At 40.5% G+C, this 19,966-nt stretch overlaps 1 long non-coding RNA gene across 1 annotated transcript; it reads right to left on the reverse strand.

Annotated features, from left to right (window-relative positions):
* Nucleotides 1-248: 248 nt before the first annotated feature.
* Nucleotides 249-19,885, reverse strand: LOC113032867 (uncharacterized). Its single transcript, XR_003273950.1, has 2 exons — nucleotides 19,745-19,885; nucleotides 249-1,256 (listed from the first exon to the last, which is right to left on the reverse strand). It is a non-coding gene; the product is annotated as an uncharacterized LOC113032867 (long non-coding RNA).
* Between the last annotated feature and the right edge of the window lie 81 nt (nucleotides 19,886-19,966).

Consider the following 19,966-nt stretch of genomic DNA (forward strand, 5'->3'; position numbering starts at 1 on the left):
ATATTTACAATAATATATGATATGTGCATTAAGACAATATGCACGTGTGTATTACCATCATTTATAAATATCATATAGTAACACTGGTCCTGGACCAGTCTACATAGTGACATGAATCACAACTCATTTGTGGACTGTTCAGCTTTTATTGTGATAGGAGAAAACAGGAAAGCTGGATCTATAATAATATAATAAAAATAATGCTGGATGTAGTAAATATGATACAAATTAAAACCCATATATGCAAATTCATATTTAATCTTTTTTATTTATTTTATCTGCCAGGAGGTTCAATAAACACTTCATTTTTCAAAACAAATAAAAAAAATAGAAAATTATGGAAATTATTTCATGCTTCGGGCTTAGAGACCTAGAAAAACCAAACAATGTTCTTCCAAATGAAAGTATCTGTATTTAGAAAAGCTTACTGTGCTCACCGAGGCAGTAACATGTCAGCAACACTTGAAAGAAACAATAAAACACTGTATGAATATGTGTGAGTGGAGGGGTGTATCTCGTACAGAGAAAAATAGTAGCAGTAACCTCAATATTGCCCATTGTACATTGGGTGAATAGCCTCTCTGTGTGCGATATGTGCAACTGTGTTTCCTGGGGAAGTCCTGATCTCTAACGGTTAAACAGTGGTTCCCTTCACTCTGTACTTACTGAATGTCTCCCTTTAACTGTCACCACATTTTTTCATTTAAATAGGTGGGATGTCCAACATGCCCTTTAAATATCTCCCCGAGTGAGCTCAAGTCTCCCTGCTTCTCTTATGCTTTTCCATGAATGATGTTATCATGTCATAAGTACTTACTCAGTTATTATCAGCAATGAGCTGTTGACAGGATGTTATCCAGCCTCTGCTAAAATATTTAGTATGTGAGAGTGATGCATTGAGAAGTGGCTGTTACACTACACATTCATATGAGCCTCACTGCTGATCTGTAGCTCTGTCCTCATGACACGTCTTTCCCCTCCTTTCATATTTTGTCTTTTTATTGATCCTTTATCTATGTATCTATTTATTTTTTCCTTGTGTAAACTGAAGAAATATTCATTTTCAACAAGCCTAGCAACACAAGAGTCCTCCTCTTATGCAGGTGATATTATGTTGAGTCCCAGCTCTGGTCCAATCAAACAGGGGCGGGTTTCCTCTCTCCAATCGCAGCCGTTCGGCCTGCACTGCAGCTGCAGGCGGGACGGTGGGTGTGCACGGACGTGCATGTTCTCTTTATCTAAAGCAGGTGCTCCACCTGGATAAGATGAGGGCGAGAGACAGAGCAGAGAGAGAGAAAAGTCACGTTTTATTGGCTTTATTCGATATAGAAGGAAGTCCTTTGGCATATCTGAATATGTTACGATAAGCTTCACTCAGCAGGATGAGATGAGAAAGGCCTTCAGCCTTTAGGTTAAAACTACAACTAAAAGTGTCAATCACAAGTGATGATGCCACGAACACTGCTGACATTTAATGATTTATGGTTAATCAGATGATTCTCCATGAATGACAAGTTAGATGTGGAAAAAATTTTATAAGTTGCTGCATAAATTAAACAATGGATCACTTGTATCCAGATGCTCTCTGTAAAGGCTTCGTAAGTAGTAACTAATAGCTTTAATAATGCTTACTAGATAATGCGCTCCTCTTTAAGGATTGAGGTTCTTTCCTTACATCAAGAATTAATATCTACAACAAAGCATCTTCTACAGGAACAGTGTTTGTCACAGCCTTTGTGTAACTGACGTGTTGAGGTTTGTCAGTCTTTAGATTTTCCAAAGTTTTATTTGCTAATACAATGTTTATTAATGACATTAATTATGGGGTTTCCATTTACCACATAAATGTATGCAGACTCTGGGAAGTGCCCTTTATTCTGTGTTATATAACTCCCTCTGCTGTGTAATATTTTTCTAAAATGTCATCAAGTCTTCAGTAACAAATGCTAGAAATAAATCTCCAGTAAGAAATTCTAAAAAAGGCTCTGCAGCAAAGCTCAAGCTTATTTGAAAAACTAGCGCTTGTGTCATAAAGCAATTAAAGGTTTTGATGTGCGCGACTCAAATGTTGTTGTTATCAGAGAAAATGTGAATCATCAGTATACATGAATATACTGTCATGAAATACTTTATGGAGGGTTCTTATCAGAAAAATGACACTTGTAAATTGTTTGCAGTGACAACTTTAAGTGTAAAGTTGAATTTGATCCTTTCCTGTGCTCTACCTAACCTTCATAATGGTATTGTAGTTTTTTACTGACATCTTTAGCCCCCAATTTTTTACTTTCAAGCCACCTGCTTGACACCCGCCAGGTCACTGGTAACCTCAACTTGGCTTAAAGGTACGGTTAGGTTTTGGTTAACTCTGTTTGCTGAATTTGTTTTAGAGGTGGCTTTATAAAGTTTCTGAAAATGTTTCGATTTAGCTTTAGCGCAGGAGCAGGATACCATCTACCAATTCAGCGGCTGGTTGGACGATCCCTGGGTGTTTTAGTCTGCATGCCAAAATATCCCTCTCGATCTGTTCATGTTCAGCTGAGTTAATAAACTCCACTAAACTAACCAAGAATCTGCCCATAGCTCAGACAGGTAAGCAATGATGGGCAGATGATTGGCAGATGTTCAGAGCTTAAGGTCCTTGTGCTTCTTGGATACAAACAACAGCTTGTCATTATGGTAAGTTGCAGTGAATTGGGCTATCACAGCACTTGAGTGATTCTTTGCATAGTCTAGATTATCTGAGGCTTGATTAAACATACTCATTAAACCATTCATGAGCTCTCATTGTCTCCATCTAAATTTTTAATGTGTCTGTAGTTTATTAAGACATCTTTCAATTTATTATCTTTTTAAATCATCAAGACAAAAGCTCCTTGAAGCACACAAAAACAAAGCTTGTACTTAGACATAAATAAGAGTTGGCTGTTTAAATAAAATGAACCCACAATAGTTTGGCCTTTCAGTTATGAGTATTATTTACAATAGAGCTACTCCTGCACTGAGACACACTGGCTCTCTAATCAGCCTGGGTTACACTTTGCTTCACTCTATGTTTGACAGAGTGAACGAGTAAAACCAGCCAGTGAAGTCAACACAGCACAGTGCCAGATGTTTTATTCCCCCGTGATGGCACAACATTTGAACAACTGAGTGCCTCTTGGGTTCTCATCCAGACTCCCTCCCCTTTATCATCCCTAATTTCATTCAATCCAAAATCACATTTCTGGGCAGTCGCGCAACCTTGTCTTCCCATACACATACACACAGACACACTAATACATTCAAATGGCTGCCAGGGAAATACTTGAATAATGACACATGAATGGCTAAACCGCTCATTCAGTCAGAGGAAACAAGCCTTGATTTAGCAGCACAACATGTTAGCATGTGCGAGCTGACATGACATAATCTAATGAATCATGATTTATTTGAGGGTTAGAGCTACTTACGTTGATGAGGTGTGCGTTTGTGTGTGTATGTGTGTGTCCCTATTAGCCTGCCAGGGTGTGTCCAGATGTTCGTGTCAATTTGATCAAGCCCGCAGCCATGCCCGAAGTACTCCATAATCCTCATGGAAACAGATTACCAGGGCTTGAATTTATCAATATAATCCTCAAGCACAGTTAGCTCCAAAGAACACAAAGACATCTATCCCATTATATTCATATATTGATCTCGATCTTATCTTGCTGCAGAGATTGTTACTGGAATTTCAATGTGGGCTGTATGCCATTATCTGCTGCTGAAAGCATGTTTGACACAATGAAAATCCAACTTTATGATGCATTTTTCCCCTTTAACACATAATATTAAGAAGATGAGATTGAGATTAATAGATCCACACAAACAAAAGTACAAAAGTAATAGAATTTTAAAATCGCTGGTTCCTGGGACAGTATTGTGAAAAAGTCTTGAGCCTTGCCCCCGTCATTTCTCTGTATCTTGCTAAGAAAATAGAAAATAAGTGTTTTGTTTAAACATTTGGGTTTCTTATTATCTTCAGGAATAGCTCTCAAGCCTTCTTGAAGGACATTCAAAGCTGTTCTTTGGATCTCAGCTGCCTTTTGTTCCATTCTTTTTCAAGATGATCCCACACTGCTTCCATAATGTTGGCGTCCTGGCTCTGCAGAAGCCAATTTATGACTAATTGTTTTCCTATCCAGTTATGCTTTTAGTGCATTGGCAGTGTGTTTGGGATCATTATGTTGTTGTTTTTATGTTGAAAAATGTAGCTGTTGCCAATCAGATAATTTCCAGATAGTATTGTATGTTGTAATTTGGTCACCTTTCCATTGAGACCATTTCTGATGAGGCTTCAGTAAACTGCACTTCTCAAGTCCTGTGTCACATCTTTGCAGTGTTTTTTAATTTTATTTTCCTTACTGTTCATCTACTGTAGATATTTTTTAGGTACTGGGTCTGCGACACACAACACTGGGTCGCAGACCCAGTACCATGACATTGGGAGCTGTTTAGTGAAAATATTATTTTATTTCTATCAGGCTGAGTTATGTTTATGATTCAAAAAAGCCTGGAGATCTATTACTCAATATAAATTTTACAAAATTTCAAGAAAGTCTGAACTTTTGCACAGTACTGTATAAAACCAAAAAATACTTTCTTCCACAAGTTTGCCTCCAAGGGCCACACTGCCCTCTGTGTCTCACCTTGGTCGTCAGTGGATGATGATGACCTCAGATTTGCCACTGTAAAATATCTGTGGAAGTTTAAATGGAAATCTGACAATCCCTTCAGCTTTGCCTGCGGGATAACGTTCCGCTTCACTTGTTTATGCTTGTGTGTGTTTGTGCGCATGTGTGCAGTTAAGTTGCCAACTGCATGTTCTCCTGCGCACTGTCATGCATAACCTTGGGAACTATCCTTCCTCTAAGCATCATGGGATGGCTCAGAGGACGGGGAATTATCCAATCAGCCGTTAGGGTCACCCCAGTCAAATGACTCTAGAGACTCGCTGCCTCCCACCCCCTACACCACCCTTTTCATCTCCTCTCTCCCCATCACATTAGTCATCGGTTCATACGCACATCCACGCAGAGTGTTTGATGTGTAAATGCGTGCCGAAGACACATACAGTATAACTAGGGCAATTAAAGTCGAGTGTAACTGACGTGTTACAGCTTAAATTAGACTCACCAAGAGCACAGCAGCAAGGGAGGAAGAAAGAAAGAGCAACGTGAAACAGAGTTGAGGATAAAGAAAAAAGAAGGAGTCTGTGGAGGACAAGACAGGTGACATTTAAGGGGAAAAGTGCAAACTTAAGCTCTTTTGCAGCATTAGCATCTGTGTTTCTGCCCAACTGAACACTCCTCCTGCCTGTAAGTGTGTGATTTAATAATTCAGGGTAAATTAACATAACCTAAACAAATTGTCCCAAAACCTGTTTCAAAACGAGTGCTATTTATAGGCATCGAAAAGTCTCAGTGGTTGGAAGACAGCTAAGCTTAAAGGCACAGCTCACCCCAAAGTTAAATATAGACGTTTTTCTTCTGGGCTGTAGTGCTCTTTATCTGTCCTGATCGTTTTGGTGTGTCGTGAATATAATGGAATTAAAGTTGTCTTGTAGCGCCAAAAGGGCCAAAAGACCCAGCAGCAGCATCCCTATTCAGAGATCATAACCTTATCAAATAAATTCAAAAATACTGTGAAGTTAGAACAATTTTTTTTAACAATCGAACCACAATCACAAAAGAAACGTTACTGTTCAGCTCAGGGGGATGTCATTAAAGTTTACATCCTATTTTCCTGTCATGAGGGTGACCTCTGTGAGCCGTGTAGTTTCGCAGGAGGCAATAGTTCCTTCATGGAACTGCACACGTCATGTCTGTTTTTGTGGGTGGAGGTGTGTGTGTGGTGGTGGGGGGATTCATGCTGTATTTTTTTATCTTTGACATGTTTTTCACGCGTCTCCCATTGCCGATGAACTCCGCCGCTGTCACTCCCTTCCCCGTTCCAGCCACAGTCAACAAATCGGCATTCACCCGGCACACGGTGTCATCCATATTGAGATTTTGAGGACTACATGGGAGCATGTTTGTGCTGCTTAAAAGCCTCTCTCTGTGGGCAAACGCATGCACAAACAGACAAAACCGCAGTACCATAAATAAAACATCAGGAAGCCGGGGTCAGAGCACACAGTCAGCCACAACACTGCACTCCTGGACCATTTAGGGTTAAGAGCTTTGCTCAAAGGCAACGTTCTTGAGGAGAAGGTTTGAACATATTGTTGCTCTTGTATTCCCTCTTTTCCAGTTGGTGACATCATGGTTAGTCTAATTTAAGGTCTGGCATGCCTGTTACATTTCTATATCACACAAGCTCTTTCTTGTATATATTATGAATGCCCATTTAGCCTACACATCTTGTGTGGATGCAGACACAAACACACAACCCTACTGAGAGAACAATATCTGAGAGAGTCCATAATGAGTACACGGCAGCCTCTTTCTGTCAAAACCATGCTCGGGATAAGGGCACAGATACACATCCAGTGGACAAGCCTAAGGGACAGAAGACACAGAAGCGCACACACAGAGATATGCACACATCTGACACACACTCACAAGACAAATGAACTTCCAAAATTAGCAAGCAGAGTGGAGATGTGTTTCTTTTTCTACAGTATCTTTACCTTTTTATTATATTCGTGTGTACATGTGTATGTGCGTACGAGTGTGTTCATCACTCGATTGGTCCGGTAGGCCACTGTCAGACGCGACCGGGAGCAGCAATAATGAAAACACTGCTGAGGTTGCCTAACTGGCATAGCACTCCATCACACTGACTCATTGGGAACAGCAGCACACACACACATGCTCATGATCCATGCAGAAATATGCTGACATATACAGTCCCACACGTCACTTCATACTCTCTGCTCTTGGTGCCTTTTATGCCATCTGTCTTCTACATGCACGCACGGAGACACACATGCACACGTGCAAACACTCCTTTTCTCACCCGGAACAGAATGAGGACACGCACAGCCACACAAAGCAACACATCTGGTTAGACCACAGCACTGCAGTTCCTGCTGCTGACGTACCACACACGCAAGGTCTGGATGCCTTGCTGAGCGCTCTGCAAGCAAACAGCCGTTAGATCTCCGTCAACTGTTGTTAAAACCATATTCACCTCTTTATCCAGCTTCAGGCTATTTTTGTTTCCATAAACTGTATTTTTAAAGAACACTCGAATGTTTCAAAAAACACTTATCGGCTTTCATGCCAAAAGTTACACGACACCATTAAAAGCGCTCCTTGTTTGTATGGTAAATATGAAGTTAAACCAATGAGAAGTCAGCTTAGTGTACACTGTAGGCAGGTGGGAACATCTCACTCAGCTTTATACCTAGTTAACAAAATCTGCCCGCCTACAGATCGGGATTATATTCTGAACTACTTATAGGAACTGCACCTGGCCAAGAAAAAGTACGGTGCAAAATATCCCATCTGGCCCTCCTTATAGTTATATTTTTTATGCATTAAACTTATTTGTTTTGTTTTTTAACATGTCAGTGTCAGCTGCTCTGTTTCCAGTCTTCATCTTTAGCCAAGCCAGTACTCTCCTGGCTTCGTCATCATAATTACTATAAGACTGAGTGGTATCGATCTCATCATCTATTGTTCTCATACTGTCAGTAAGCATACAGCACAGATTTCCATTTTCTTGGCAAACAGTTCTGGGAGACCGTTTATTCAACCTTAATCACATTTTTGTGCCCGTATTATTACTACCTCTAAATGTGAGCCTTATTCTTATTCTCCTCTTTCATCCCTTTCAGAGAAACTCTTGTGCAATAAGAGTGTGGCGTGCTGTCAATTTAATCTGGATGGGGTGACGTCTGCATGTCTGCCTCAGAGGGAGAGAAAGACAGAGAGGTGGAGTTAGGCAGAACTACGCAGCTGAACTTTTAATCCTCTTAGTGTCCTCAACTATCTATCTCTCATTCATCTGTCTTCTGTCTGTCTGCAACTAACCACTCTTCTACTTATTGTATCCATCTGCCTATTTCATGTAGCGCTAAATTACCTCTGAGGTTGAGATGAATACATTTCATTTTCTTTCTTGCTCTCTTTTGCTCGCTTCCTGCCTCATCCGTGACTCAGCCCCTCTTTCCTCCCTCCTTTATCCGGCTCCTCTATGTGCTCTTCCCTCTTTACCCTCTCCATCTCTTGGGCCCCCTGCAAGGTCGTTCCCAAGGACGGCCTGCTCCCAGCATCCCCTGCCTGATAGGCCGATAGGTATTAAAGGACCGCTTCCCCTGGTGGAGCACATGGCTCAACTACAGCTCTGCTATAACGCTGTCATCATTCCCATCACTCCCGAGGCTGTTTACTGTACTTCCTTCTTGCACATACACACACGTGCCAGCTCACACGCATCAGTGAATCCAAAGGCACAGCTAACACAAGATGCTGACAGTATATTATGCTCGCATTCATACGCTAGCCGGATTCTTAAATCAGGTGGGGGCTGCTTGCTACTCCACACGACAGGCCACTTATCAGAGTGACAAAGGATGCATGCCTGCAAATACACCGATGCACACAGGCAATGAAAGAAAAGTACTTGACCCATGCTGACAGATAGCCAGCACTGTCTGAACTAAGCAAACCTTTTCCTTTACTATAACCTAGTGTGACACAATACAAGCTCAGCAGACCTGAAAAATACAAAGCGAACAGCTTTAAAGCAGCTTGAGCGGTGAGACAGTCAGCAATTTGGCCTCCATGGACGACAAATTCGGTCTAATGTGCTGTCTGGAATAGAAAGAGGATAAAAAAATCTAAATTATTACAGTTGAGCTGTGAAGGATTCCTAAAAAATGACTGCACCACTCATCTGCTAATCTGCTGAATAATCATAGTTTTTAAAAGCCATTTTTAAAAGCGGTGACCTCATTTATGAGCCAAATTGACACTTTGTGGCATTAAATACAGAAGTCCTGTGCTTTGTTATATCTCATTCAAAAAACAAAAATTGATATCAGAACCTGGCCGACCATAGAAAGCTTGGCAAGTCAAAGCAGTCTCCTGGAGAGTAGAGGATAAACAGCACTGATGGTAAATTTCAATGCCAAACTATTGGCAGTCTCCAGAGTTCCCACATTTGTTTGGGGCAGGATCATTATTATGTGTGACAGATGCTGGGAATATAGGGAATGACTCCATAAATCCAATTTAGATTTTTAGCCTGTTTGGACTTCTTCTTTGAAATTACACCAGTTTTTTATTTCATTCTATTGTGTCACATAGTCAATGAAAACACTTCACAGTGTGCGCGTTTTGTCTCATCAGTCAAGAGAATATTTTCCCAAAAGTCTTGGAGATTATTGAGAAGTTTTCTGGCAAATGTCAAACAGTTTTTGTCTAGTTTCTTTCTTGTTGTTGAAACATGAACTCTCACCTTAACTAAGGCAAGTGAGGCCTGGAGGTCTTTAGATGTTGTTCTGGGTTCTTTGTGACTTCCTGGGTGAGTCATCAGTGCGCTCTTGGAGTGACTCCTGGGAAGGTTCACTACTGTCCCAAGTTTTCTCCATTTGTGGATTATAGTTCACGAGATTCCCTTTAGAAATGACTTTGTAACCTTCTCAAGACAGATAGATATCAGTGACACTACATCAAAGCAGTATGTATTGCTTTTTGAGATCTGTTAGCTTACTTCATTTTGTCAGACAGCTTCTATCTAAGGGATTTCTTGATTCAACATGTCTGGGAGTAAACATGCCTGGGTGTGGCTAGTGAGTTTAGTTTCATTAGCCACACCCAGGCTTGATATGAACTCAGCTTTTCAAAAAAATGTGGTTAATAACAATTAATCCATGATTTAACAGGAGGGACAATTACTTTGGACCAGTTTCCTCTTTCGAGGTTTCATGTTTTAAGTTAATTCTGATTAAGATAAGGTGAGGGGCTCCCTTTTGTAACTTAATATTTACCTTAGAAAGCCAGCGTTGTATCAGCCTTTTCAATCAACTCAACAGTAAATAGTTTTTCTCAAAACTGCAAATCCACAAATGTGTTTTACACATCTATGAGGATGTTTTAACTCCATCAGGCCTTTCTCTTTACCACTCATACAGTTTAGGGCGTCTGGATCTTATCCAGGCTGAGATGTACATTGGTAAACCCTGTGAAGGTTGCCAGCCGGAGACAGACAACAGACAACAGTGATAACCACTGCACCAGCATGGTGGCTGTCACATAATTGATACCATCATCAGCACAAGTTTCACATTATGTTTCTTAACTACTGCTGCTTGGGATTGAATTAATTATGAATGTGCGCAGGCTGCACACTGTCAACATATTACTCAGTCTGCTATTAATTTTGTTGATCGCTTTATCACATTCTTAAGTTTCATTATGGTATGCAGAAGAGTTTAGTAAAATCATGGCAATCATAGTAAAATCACTTGCTTTTAAAAAATAAAATCAGGATTTTACTGTGAGACATGAGTTTTAAAAGGAAACAAAGTAACAATTCATTAAAAAAAAAAAACTTTACTGACTAACCTTGAGAATTTTTTGAATGTGTATTCTTTGGTTGAGGATATCCAGTGAAAACAAACACCATGGACTTTATTTATTTCTAAAATTATCTTCCAAAATGCCAGTAACGTCTATTTAACTTTTGGCTAAAACATGAAAGAACTCCAAGGCACTCTCTCTTCAGATAAAACTGAAAGGCCTATCCCTGAAAACACTGGATATTTTCTAGTTATCTGCCATAAATTGTTAGCTTCCCTTCTATGACGAGAGTGGAATATTCCACCAGTGAAGCTCCACCAATAGGAGGAGTCTTAAACCTGGACAGACGCGGGAGATCGACACCAAGTCAGAAACAGTCGCCACATTCAATCGAAATCAAACAAGATAACACAAAGAACCATCAGTCATACACATGAATGCGTCTTTTAAGTCAAATAAGGTTTATAGAAAAGGAGTAAAAATCTAAGTCCTCAGTTAAGCTGGAGTGTTTAGTGGCCTGTCATTATAAATCCAAAAAGCTTCCCTTTGGTATTTAACCTTTGTTTAACCAGGCAGGTCATTTAAAGAAACCTTGCACTCACTTCCAGCCGCATATTTTTTCTTTTGTCTGTATTGCAGGAGCTTAACCCACACTTCAAAATAATCCTTGTTTTTCCAATACATTGCTTTAGTGTGTTCCCTCAGTTCATCAAAGTCCGAAACAAGCTTTTTTAACTTGAGCCAAAATAAAGAAAAGAAAAAACACAAGGCAGCCCAGGCTTCAAGCCAACTTTCTTCTGATTTCTCGACCCTTGAGTTGTCTGCCTGACACATAAAGACACTATCACCCCTCTTTGAGACTGTACAGGCCCAAAGGCAGAAAATGTGGCATAACATGTTAAATTACAGCAACTATACAATCACTGCCTGTTTATTAGGTGCACTTTTTCAACTGCTTGTTGATGCAGATATCTAAGTAGCCAATCGCATGGCAGTAACTCAGTACAATAAGCCACATATACATGATCAAGATGATGTGCAGAAGTTCAAACTTAGCATCTATGTGCTGTTGAATGTGGAAGAAAGGTGATTTAAATGACTTTGAATGGGGAATGGTGGTTAGTGCCAGACAGGCTGGCCTGAGTATTTTAGAAACCGCTGATCTATTGAGATATTTCAATACAACCATCTCTGCAGTTTACAGAGAAAGGCCTGAAAAAGAGAAAATATGTGAGTGAGTGAGTGAGTGAGTGAGTGAGTGAAGATGACTTGTTGATGGCTAGCTGCAGGAGGAGCTAAAAGGGAGGCACCAATAACTCAAATAACCACTCTGTACAACCGAAGTATGCAGAAGATATTTCTGAATGCACAACATGTATCGATCCTTATAGCAGATGGCCTGCAGCAGCAGAAGACTACACTGGGTGCTGCTCCTCTCAGCTAAGAACAGGAAACAGAAGCTACAATTCACACAAGTTCATGAAAATTGGATAACAGAAGACTGTAAAAACTGCTATTGACAGAACTAAAAACAAGACATTCATAATCTACCAACTGCACAACCATCATGTCAGAATAGGACCAAACAAAGAACTATATTGAGACACCATTGCAAAACAATCACATATAATTTTGCAGTCAATTTTAAAGCACGTTGTACCTCAGACTAGCTCTGCCCAGATCAGTGTCTATATGCAATATGTGCAATGCCTAATAATATACCATTGGAAGTAATGATGGGGGAGAACCTCTGTAATCAAGTGCATTGTAGGCGTTGCTTAAGAAAATACAACTTTAATTGATGTGAAAAGCCTATTTTGACGTCTTTTTTGAGTGAGAAAGTGCAGCGTTGCTGCAATGCTTTAACAGTGGGAAATGAGGTAATGGGCATTTATGGTCTTAATGGAACTTTAAGTGTGCTTTAAGTGCACACTGAGAATAAATACCTAATAGTAGGCCGTTACATAAAACGGAAAACAAGTGGATGGATGTTTAATGTCTAATGGCCTTGCACACTGAGACTTTGAAAGCACATTAAGTGCATTTTACTTTCATTCACAGTTCTTTTACTCATTTGTGTTTGTAAAAAAAATATAACAGAGAAACCCCTGAGCTGAGTACAAAGAAATGAGCAGCTGATAAACTTTGTGCGAAAATGCATTAACCAAAACCACAAAAATGGATTTCAACAATCTGTTCAATTTAATAAAAATGAATTTAAGTTGCAGATGAACTGAAACCACTAAGAGCATGACATTATTAATGGCTTTTTTGCAGATATTACTGTGACTGGTTTGTGAGAGGTATTTTAAGTTATGGCAAAAGTAGCAAAAAAAATGGTGGTGAATAGGATGCAGAAAGGCTTTGATGTAGTGGCTGTGGTGCTGAAAGGACAGCTACCGGACGAGGCGGAGGAGTCAGGAAGGAGGGAGGAGAGGAGGAGAGGAAATGCTTTAGAACCAGATGTACAGACAGAAGGAGAGAGGAGGTGACTGAAAAAGATTTACTTGATATAATTTGAAAAGTAGGAAGATGAAGTCGTGTTTAAATTTGGCTGATTATCAAATAAATTGGTGAATAACTTCAATATACTGTAAAAGTATATGGGTCTACTGAAAGCACCAGTTTTTTTCCTTTCTTGAAAAATCCTTCCTCTGTCTTTGTTTTCTAAATTGTATTCTGATACTGGCAGCAGACAGTCTAATAGCACATAGCAGGATAGGCACAGACATAATTAAAAACCTGATAAATAGCTGGGCGTCTGAGGTCTGGCCACTGAACATGCTGCTTTGCTGGCATAGATGCCTGGAGCAGTTACTGTCATCACTGACACCTTTGCTTTTCCTGCTATTCAAAGTCGCAGGTTTGCAGGTTCAGTCTATTGCAAAAGGTTTGCATCTTTTAATATCGGACACTGTGCTTTGATGCAACGCCATTTTTAGCTTCTGTCTCTTTAAGTTCCTCCTACGCATTTGTGCTCAGTTGTGCAGCCAATAGCAGGATCGGATTTTGGCATTTTAGCCTTTATTGTATAAAGAATAATATAGCGAGTAAATAGGATAGTGGGCTGGATTGGCACACAAGAAACACCCTGAGGGCGACTGGATCCTGCCCCTGTAGTAACTTCTTGGCATATGGGTCACCTGCTCAGCCAGGTGAGTTGTAGCATAACAGGACAATTGACGTGTAATGTTCGAAGCTGAAACAGATTCAGAGTACGGAGTAAGCAGTCGGGAAATAATGACAGAGTTTGAGCCAGCTAGCTGTATGTGGATTTAGTTGAATCAAACTTTACTATTTAACACACTACCATAAATGGTATAAGAGGGCATTAAGGTGGTGCATTGCATAGTGATGGAGATAGGTATCGAAAGAAAAGGCTGGCTTCCAAACAGGGCGTTTATTACTTCCCTTAATTAGACGTCCTGTAGCACTTTGTGGACATGCACAGACTGTGCTTAATTATGACTCTGTCTTTTATCATTCAGTGAAATATGTAAAATCACTTATAGTAAATAACAGGGACAGTTAGCATAGCTCAATTAAATAGCTCCCTGAGGCACCACCAGCTGCAGAAAGAGGTAAGACATGATCCTCCTCACTGACTCTTAACGAGTTCCCAATATTTCTAATTTCCAACTCTACAACTATTGGACTATCATATAGTTCACAGTTCAAAATATTTGTTATTTCTTTTATACAGGGCTTTGACACAGACCCTCCACCAAGTTCCTTTTCCTTTAATACCCCCCTTCTCCCCATTCAAGTAAAATGTCTTCTGATTGGCTGCTTCTGGAAGATTTGCAGCTAGGAGGGGCCTCTGTGCTCACAGCCAGAGCTCTTTACCTAAGATTAGGCATATAACCTGCTCGCTGACATCATACAAATCTAATTATAGAAAAAACTGAGCATTTAAACAGTCTGAAGCTTGAGCTTTTCTCTGATAGTTATTACCTGTATATATGCTGAGCTCATAATTTCAAACTTTGACCTTGTTTAATATGAACATCCACCTTTCTAACAATATATATGACAGAATCTAAGTAAAAGCATTATAGATAATATATGTCTGCTGCTGATATCCAGTGTGCCTTCTGCATTGTTACAAAAACTGCTTACACTGTACTAAACCGCTGATACTGAGAGGACAGGAGAACATGTAGACTGAGAGGACTGTAGGAGGACACACTGCAGGGGGCTGACTCTCACATAACCTGACTTTTTTAAGCTTTTTCCAACCCCGTGATTCATTTGCTCATGCTGCTGAGTAGGAATCACGTATGAGTAACCAGGTTACTGACGTTCCCTGCAAACATTATGATATGATCCACATAACTTAAAATCTAGCTGTATGTGTGCAGTTGTGTCCTCTGCTTGGGTCATCTGGGTGTCATTGAGCCAGAAGGTTTAACAAAAGAAAGCCTCTAATAAGGAACAATGACCTACACCCTGTGATGTCACTGACGTGGCAATCTAACAAACAAGACATTTTGATATTACTGGCCTGCCAGTTTTAAATCCCAGTGTTTGCTAAACAATGGCAGAGTTAAGGTGCTTGGGTTTCCTCGAGTTGCACAAACAGATGTGTCTGTAAGAGGTTATGATGTTCACAATAATGGAATCCAAGTTTTACAAAATGCTTGTATTTGTTCCTTTCAGCTTTTTGTGGGAGTCTTACTTTTGAACATCCCCAAAACAAGTGGGCTGAGCTCCCACTACCACAAAAGTGAAAACTTATTCATAAGTATTAATTATTCCTAACACAGACTGATTCAGGACTCTAAAGTTTCGAGATCTGCCCCTGATAAATATAATACAGCTGTGAGCAGGTAGAGGGCCTTTAACATGAGTGAGGGTGACATGTAAAACTAGACCATTCAGTTTCAGGAAAAACCACTTTGGACTGCTGTGATTGCGAAACCTGGTCTGTGGCATGCTGCTAAAAAGTCAGTTAAGAAGCAGTTAAAGTTTTCATGGTAATAAAACCTGTCAAAATTTCTCTGAAATGGGCTCAGCACTCCTCTCGCAAAATGGCTTTTAAAGGTCAAACCGTAATTCGTGTTTACATGAAAGACGACATCTGACGACCTCCCCTGGACCCTTAATGGATGTTTTTTTGTAAACCATTCATAAAATAATTAAAAATGGTACAACATATGTCAAAACACTACAGAACACCACCGAGCCGATCATTTTGGTTTTTGAGCAGTGCAGGACTAGTTAGGTGCAAAGGTTTCTTTTCTTTGGTTTTATTTCAATAGAGAAAAACATATAGTAGGATTGCTTGCTTTGCAACAACCCCACCAATAATCACCAGGGGTTTCCTTATCATTGTAAAATGTTTATTCTCTTAGGTTTATAAAACCCTGAAAACCTTTGTGCTTGCCAAAGCAAGTTGTTAGATTTATACTCTGAAATAAATGCTTTTATGTAAAGGCAGCAGTCGTACATAGATTGAGAGGGTGAATAAAGATAAATCACTCTCTTTCTGTTTATTGTCTGTCAAACAAAACTACTCTCCATCATTTTCACAGATTTCTGTTTTCTAATCTGCTTTTCTTGTGTTCTGTATCCAATTTATGATACGTCTTCTGTCCTTCCCCTCAGTGCAGCTGTATGATAACCACAGCTTCACTGCCAGTCCTGTATCAATCCATCCACGCTAAATCCCAGAGGAATTTTCCACCACCCACCTGGCTCTGTTCTCCTTCATCCATGTCTTATTTCCCTGCATTCTTTCTCACGCTTTCTTTCTGTCATACTCCTTAAGCCCATCAGCCTTTCTATCATTTATCCTCCTGCCATCTCCTTCCTGCTCCTCTCCGTCTTTCTCTCTCTCCCCCCTCTCACTTCTCTCTGCGTCTCCTCTTTTCCTCCCTTCTCCCTGTTCTGGACACTGTGAGTGGAACACAGATTATGTCAGACATTTATAAAACCGGATTAGCTAGGATCACCTTCACACATGCACACACGCACGCAAAAACAGATGACTTCGTACACCCCCACTCAAACCCTAATTTTAGCTATCCATAGATACACTGCAATGCCAAAAGTATGCGGACACAGCTGTTTACATAATTACTAGCAACGTATGCTGCACTTCTGGTCCTTTTCTGCAGTTATCTGAACTAAATCTCCCTCCAGGTCCAATGAGGATGCCTACCAATACAAAGGAAGGGTCAATAACGTGCTTGCACAGAGCAATGACACTAACCCTGTCCGACACCTCTGGGATGACCTGGAATACTGACAGCTAGCCAAGTCTTATTGCCCAGATACACTACTTGTCCTCACAAGCCCCTCTGTTGCTGAACAGGAGCAAATTCCTGCAGCCACGTTTCAAAATCTTGTGAAAAAGATGAGTAAAAAATACAGTAGAAGCAATAATGCCTTTTAATTATTTTCTATTCTGTGTGGACATAGTGTTTTAATGCAAGCATTTTGCCATTAGGTATGTTGAAACTAACAAATACTGCATCCATACATACATATGCTATTTCCGTCTGATCCATGCAGTTTTTCCCCACATGGCCTCCACACGCACGACCTATGACTGCAAAACCCCATGATATACACCATTCACCTACAAAGCCTCTGACGTCATATTGTCCAAAATAACTGACTATGCACTCGTGACACAAGCACATGGCACTTGAAGCCATGCAACTCTACTTCATTACTTCATGTGAATAAGTCAGACGCAGCAACGCGAGCAGAATCCACAGAATCGGTAAGAATAAAAATATGAGCCAGCTTTCTCTCTGTGCCATCTCTCGCTTTCCTTCTCTCTCTTATTCTTTTCTCCCTGCATCCCCCACCCTCCCTCACTCAACCCTCAATTTCTGACTCAGCAGAACAAGACAGATACAAGGTCATCTGACTGCTGTTGCTGTGGAGCACTCGATTTGGGGGGATTCTTCCCTCCCCCCTCTTTCTTGTACTGCAAGGCGGGTAAACGTTGGGAGGTAGAGAGGCTGAAAGGAGGGAGAAACATCAAGGCATGACAGAGGTTATGGAAGGGTACAGCTGGCAGCCATTTTAATTCAAATGAAAAGAACTTTATTAGCAGCAACCACACTGACAATGTCACCCTCACTGGCAGCACTGAGTGCTTCAGGATCAAATTATTAAGCCTAGCTGTGCATTGCATATATGGGCTACATATCTATTTATTTGATGCAAGGATTTTGTAAAGCTGAAAGCAACAGAAGCTGTTGAGATAAGGGTAAAAATAATAAAGATGTTCTGCATAAAATATCTACATGTACAATGTGGTTGCAGAGTGAAAACTGACAGTCAGATTTAATCAAGACTGCTCCCCATCCATGAAACCCCTGAGGTTTATAAGCATATGTTATTACTGGCTGGATACTAAACTGCATTAGTGTTGTGCATTTCTTATATATCTCGTATAGATTATCAAATCACATTGCTAAACTGCTCAAGCTTTACGGACATATCTTTAGATGGATACTATTAAAACCCGATTCTTCATGAAACCACAATAGAAATGTTTGGGGGGAAAAATACAAACAGAACATTCCTAACAAAAGACAGCTTGTATAGTTGAGTATATCTTGTAATAAAGGATTAGATAAAGAGAAAACATGATGCTCTGGAGCCTTCTCTTCCACCAAACCAGCTGAACACAGAGAAGGTCAAAATCTTAGAATTTTCCACCACAGTGACAGAAAAAGCAGGTTAGGTTAGGTGTGCATATTCATGTTACTTTTCATAGTGCCGGCACTGACTTTAGGGTGAGCATCCCACAGGCAGAAGAGTGGGTGGTAAAAGGTCAACAGCCAACATTTATCTGGATTTACACAGAAGCCTGTTATTAATACAGACGGGGCAAAATGTTCTTTGAAATCAGATCTTAGACAAGCAGTGATGGAAAAACAAAGTGTCAACGTTTAACATCTTGTTAGTGTTGTATGAGTGGGATTTACCAGAATGTGCATTTGAAGCTTTACCCCGTCCATCTGGTTGTTCGGGAAGGTTATGAAAACACCAAGCATCCACAAACAAAATGATTACTCACTGCTAATTGCATCTCATTGCGTCTTTACTGATTCATACTTCCCATATCAGATTAAATAATAAAAAATAAAAATGCAATGTGCACCATAACATCTTGTTTTAATAAAGCATCACGGCTGACTGACCTCCAACTCTGAGCTAACCTCATTCTGATGCTCTGGGGCTTCACGGGGCTGAGTGGTCATCGTCTGGACCCACAGCAAGAAACCCAGTGAGGCATGACAGCAATCTGCTGCAGGGACAGCACGCGTGACTCCCAGCTTTCCCTTGCAAATCAGGCATCGCTGTGCATGCATGCATAGTATATATGTGTGTGTGTAACTTAGCAACTCTGCATGTGTGCTTCCACTGCAGCATCACGCCTTCATTCCAAAGCACGAAGAGGAAAAGAAAAATGTACGACCAAAACCATCAATGATAACTCACTGCTACACACGTGCCAGCTGCCTGTCATTTTTGCATGTCCTCTGTTTGTCTCTCTTTCATGCTCTCTGTCTTTGAACTCTCTGGCACCGTTACAGAAAGCAAAACTCATCCCAGCCTGTCCATCTTTCTGCCTGACCAGTGTTTAATGAATGCAGTCTAATTTGTTAGACTATCTCATTAATCTGAGTGTGTATCCTTGCAGAACCGGTCAATCCTGTGTGTAGGATTGACAGCTAATCTCATAAATGTCAAGTAAAGTGAGCCTTCCGAAAATTATTGTAGTGCTTAAACAATCCAAGTTGTATTTCTTTTTTACTTCCATTAAGATTCATCTAGTTTCATCCTTTTTTACTTTCCTTTTTTTAAATTTTGTTTTGTTTTTTGCTTAGAATAAGTCTCCCCGTTGGGTGAGATGCTGACTCTGCATTGTCAGAACTGTACACCTGCTGATGGAGCCAGTCAGGTTGCAGGCTGCTTTCTGCAGCCGACCATGCATCCCGATATGCAGTGACAGACTAATGACTGAACTGTGGCTCGTGACTTCACCCTCATTCTTTCTATCTGAATTTCACACACTTTGGATGTCCTGCTCTCTTTTCTCTGGCTGCTGTGCCCGGGCCCACTACTGAGGAATGGATGTGCACAACATGCTCATGATAGGACCAACACAACATCCAGGTGCTTGCTTTATACATGCAATAACCTACTGCACAAAAAAACCCACTATTTTATGGGACAGCAATACATTACACGATGAACAAACACAATCACGACAACTAGAATCTAACCTTGTGCGTCCATTTATACAAAATTTCAGGATAGAGACTCGCGATGCTGCTGGCTGCAAGCCTCGGAATTCTGCATTAAAGCAGGAGGGGCAGAATTATATAGTTCTATTGGCTGGCTTGTGGAGTAGGATAAATACAATTGGTCGGAGGCGCTCATTGGCCAGCTCTGTCAGTTCTCGATTCACCGATTCGCTTCTTTCACCGGCGGAGTGATGTCGGCAG

This window comes from Astatotilapia calliptera, chromosome 11 (assembly GCF_900246225.1).
Source record: "Astatotilapia calliptera chromosome 11, fAstCal1.2, whole genome shotgun sequence".
In the NCBI taxonomy this organism is placed as follows: Eukaryota; Metazoa; Chordata; class Actinopteri; order Cichliformes; family Cichlidae; genus Astatotilapia; species Astatotilapia calliptera.